Source organism: Tupaia chinensis, unplaced genomic scaffold, assembly GCF_000334495.1.
Source record: "Tupaia chinensis unplaced genomic scaffold, TupChi_1.0 Scaffold146386_1, whole genome shotgun sequence".
In the NCBI taxonomy this organism is placed as follows: domain Eukaryota; kingdom Metazoa; phylum Chordata; class Mammalia; order Scandentia; family Tupaiidae; genus Tupaia; species Tupaia belangeri.
Genome location: NW_006206241.1, coordinates 1,594,088 through 1,598,978, shown reverse-complemented (window position 1 = coordinate 1,598,978; position 4,891 = coordinate 1,594,088).

Genomic DNA, 4,891 nt, shown 5'->3' with positions numbered 1-4,891 from the left:
GAGAGGGCCTGCGGGCACCGGCGAGCAGGTCTGCTGCCCTGTCCACCCTGGTCCTCCAGGGCACTCAGCCTGCACAGCCTCCACTGCCCCAGCCCGACAGCCACAGCTCACCAGGTCCCATGTGCATCCTCAAGATTCGGCAGACGCCGTTCCCTCCGGCCCTGACACTAGCATTTGGATCAGCGGCCTGCTCCACCCCAGGTCCTTGGTGAAGACCTGGACCCACGACGGATCGGAGAAGCTACCACACTCTGTGGGGGTGGTTCCTCCTCAGCCTTCCCCACCACTGCAGGCAGAGTGTGGTCGTCCTGGCATGTCCTTGCTACCCAGGGCACCGAGCATCCAGACCGGATGGCTGAAGGTCGTACTTGGTGCCTCCCTCACCTCGTGCCTGCCACCTACCTGGGATGTCCCGTTGTACCTTGCAGTAGCCTCATGGCCTTGCCTTGTGGGCAGCCAGGCCTGCTGGAGCTGTGTGGCCCCAGGTGTGACGTGGTGAGGGAGGGAGGAGACATGGAAATAGGAAGGCAGAGAGGAACACGGTGGGAGCAGCAGGCTGGCCAGGGAGCTTTAGAGTGGGCGGAGAGCCTGCTAGTGAAGGGCAGAGGAAGAGCCTGGACAGGAGCGAGGTGCTGGAGGGGCAGTGGCCAGGGAACAGGAAGGGCAGGGAGATGTCCAGCAGAGAGCTGGAGCTGGCTGAGGGCTGGAGCCCCAGGGTCTGTGTGGAGATGGCCCTGGCTTGGGGCTTGACCATGGGGCTAGACGAAACCCTATAGAGGCACGGAGACAGCAGCCACAGAGCCCCTACCAAGCGGCTACCCTGGGTCCTGGGTGAGTTCTCGACTGGCCCTGACCCCGGCAGGCACAGGGCTTGACCACAGTTTAAGTCCCAGACCTGGTGGCTTAAAAATCACACTGGGCACGTGTGTTTGAGTGCCTGAGATTCCAAGAGGAAAAGGGATTGCAGCGTGGACATCCCCGGGGGTGATTTCTCACTTTCTTTCTCACTGACTCTGTCTCTCTCTCCCCCACCCTTGCAAGCATACATGCCCAAAGGCAAAAACCTCTAAAAAAAAAAAAAAGGTTTGCCAAGAGAAACAGGACGTAGTCTCAATCCACTGGCCCAGGTGAAGGGGCTATCATAGCTAACAACGTTGGAATCGAAAATGTGTAAAACTTTTGCGTTTTGTTTCATGTCACACTGGGTTTATCTCATTTTCTTATAAAGTTTATTTATTTGTTTCATGTGCAGAAGGGGGACCACTGACGGGGTTTAGTCATGCCATGGTTCTCCCGTAGCCTGCCAAGCAGCCAGGGCCATGGGCGTACCCGGTGTGCCCAGGTGGGTGTGGGAGCTGAGCCTCTGCCCTTCTCAGGGTTTCAGTGCCACATACACGCTCTGTCACTGGCACCAGCACACCTGGGCCAAGATTTCTCACCTGTAAATCAAGGCATACTTATCATTCTTCTCGATAAAATCTTGAAATCCATATTATAGTCATATGTTAAAGTAAAAAACAATCGGTTATGTATTTAGTCATCTATTAACCAATAAAAAGCAAAGTTGGATAAATATTCATGTTCTCCATTGTAATAGCTATTTGTAATCTAAAAATGACAAATGCATGCTTATAGAAATAAACCTCTGTTATATTTAGTAATATAAAATTTTAATAACAGATAATTCTGGGGTTATTCATAATATAATATATTTCTCATTGCTTATGTTTTCTTTATAAAATGTGTGACCCGGCGTTGTTTGTGTCAGGCTAATAATAAAATTATACGCATTCACTAGCCCAATGGTTCTCATAATTTTTTATCTCAGAACCTCTTTATGCCCTTAAAAGTGATTGAAGAAACCTGCAGAGCTGTATACGTGGCCCTAGTGCATCAGAACTTACTGTATTAGACGTTAAAAATAAGAGGCGTTAAATATGTATGCAATCAAAGATGAAACCAGGGCACGTAAACATAGACAACATATTCTTATGAAAATAACTACATTTAAAAGAAGCAGAAGAAGAAGACATCAGTAAGAAAGCTGCAGCTTTTACTGTCTTGGAAATCGTTTTCATGTCTGGCTTTGCTGCTGCTCCTGCATTTGGTGGGTTGGGAAATCACAGGTCCTGGAGCTTCTGGACAATTCCACTAGACACCTAGAGCATAAACACAATGATGCCTTCTTACGGCTGAGAGCACCATCATGGCGATGGAGATTTGCTTTTTGTGCAAGGAAAAGGTGACACCAAGGGTAAATACAATAAACTGAAATGCTCACATCACACGCAGAATGGTAAGTGTTGGGAGTGGGTAAGTTGTCAGAAATGCAAGCTCATAAAGGCACTGTCGGAAATGCTTCTACACAGCACTCTCAACTTTCAGGTGGGGAAAATTTGTGGGTGTTAGGGCCTGAATGCCCCCCAAAGACACCTGCGGAAACTTAGTTGCTGCTAGAACAGTATTAACAGGTGGGACCTTTAGGAGGTGATTAAGCTCTAAGGGCAGAGACCTCATAGATGAGATTAGAGTCCCTATCAAAGGACTTGTAGGAGCAGGTTCATTCTCTTCTTCTCTTCTGGTGTGTGAAGACAGCCAGATATTGCCACCTCTGAGAAGTGGACATTCCCCAGACAACTCCCCAACCGTCAGAACTGTGAGGAAATACATTATTTTTCTATAAATTACCCAGTCTATGGCATCTCACTATAGCAGAAAGACTAGGACAGCAGGCAGGTGTAAGACATGATCAAAACCACTCAGTAATTAAAAGAGCTAGACCCAGAAGCCAGTCTTGGACGGCCAGGTTAGTGACGTTCACCCCACTTCAGTGGTTTTTAAAATACTATCCTTTGAGGGACAAGCAGCTAGCGTAATGGCTATGTCGCTGGACTCCCATGTAGTCGACTGCGATTCGCATCCCAGATCCAGTGGCTTGTGTGTGCCCAAGATCCCAAGAGGAGAACGGAGGAGAAGGGATTGCGGCATGGCCATCCTCCCTGGGTGTGTTTGTGTGTGTGTGTGTGTGTGTGTGTGTGTGTGTGTGTGTGTGTGATTTCTTGCTTTCTGTCTCTCTGTCTCTCTCTCTCTCTCTGTCTGTCTGGCGAGCTCATACGTCCTATAGCAAATACCACCCCCCCCAAAAAAATACTGTCCTTTGACAAATAACCTACTTCATGAATAGTTCTAACATTTGGTAGGTATAAGTAATCCACACAGCGTCAATACAATGTAGTTCTAGAGAATTTCAGAGTCCAACCTAGAAATTGAACCTCGGCTTCCTGTGAGATTGCTTTCTGAATTTCCAGCAACGTCTGGCGATGGTTATGCAGTCATTTGCTGGTCAGACATGACATTTCCGCATTGAGGGAGGTTTAAGGGTTCATTTGTTTGTTTGTATCTTGAAAACTATTCACTGACATGCAGAAGTCAAGTAACTCAGCCATCCACCAGGTGCATGAGCCTCTCTGAGCATCAACACCAGCATCTATAAGCCAGGGAAGTTCCTGGGGGATCCTCAGTTGTTAGCGTAAACCACTGCTTACATGACATCATCCCTTACAAAATAGGGGGCAATGAAATTGCTTCCTCAAGTCATATCACACTCTCCAGAGGGGACCATCTCCTGCCATGGGTTATGAACACAGAGGAATTTGAGGTGTCTCCCATTGTGCCCCGTGTACAGGATAATAAGTCTGCTGCAATTCTCTACTTGCAATCAAAATCCTAAAGACCAGTTTGCAGACTCACAGCGTGGAGTCACTTCCTTCAGACACTCGCGGTGCGATGACACAGTTGTCTCATTCTGGTTGATTTCCTGGGCTGCTCTGTGTTGACCCTGGCATGATCTCTGTTTCTCTAAAGAACTGTGTGTGTTGGGACCAGCAGTTAGCATAATGTCTATGTCACTGGACTCCTATGTAGTCGACCGCGGTTCAAGTCCTAGACCGGTGGCTTAAACTCATGCTGGGCGCATGTGCGTGCAAACCCAAGATCCCGAGAAGAGAATGGAGGAGAAGGTATGTGTCGTGTGGTCATCCCCCCCTAGGGGGTGATTTCTCACTTTCTATTGCTCTCTCTGGCAAGCGCATGCGCCCTATAGCCAACCCCCCCCCTCAAAAAAAGAGAAAGAACTGTGTGTGCGGACTCGCCTGGGTCTCCCTCAAGTAGATGCCCCACCCAAGCATCAGGTGTCTTTCCTCCTGGAGGTAGGTAGAGGGTAAGACAAAAAAAAGACGGCCTTGCACTTGGAACTGAGGCAGAGGCGAACACTTGAGTTTTAGGGCTGTCTGGTGGTGGCCCAGAACGCGGGAGCTTGTTAGAGGGGAAGTGAATTTCATTGTACAAGAGGCTTACAAAATTCAATCTTTGGTCAACTTTGGATAGCAGCATTTCCTGTCTACCCTCACCATCCTGGGGTCAGCTCCTGTTTCCAGGCCATCGCACCGTTTGGGTTCTCGGCTGTTCCTCGCAGTCAGCACGTCCAGGTCTGATGCTGGTCCGGGAGTGGGGGCAGCTGTGAAGCTCCTTGCAGAGGATGTCCACAGTCTGCGGCTCAGCACTGGCGCGGCCGCCTCAGCCTGCTGTGGACCACGGACCTCACCTTGGTGCGGCAGTTCCCAGAGGGTCAGATGGGAACCTTTTACAGATATTAAAATGAGCCCAGAGGCTTCGGATGCTCTGGTCACCTCTGCTGATGATCGGGAGAAAGAGAAGTAGCGGCAGACAAGAGACGTAAAATTGTACATCAAGGAATGGGGCTGAGTTGTCATAGATCAAAAAAAATTGTTTTAAGGACTGTGATACAATGTGTCTGTGAATACTATTAAGAAGAAGAGAAATGCTTGTTTCTGGCTTCCTGAGAGGCCTCTCTGTCACCTGGGAAGCTTTC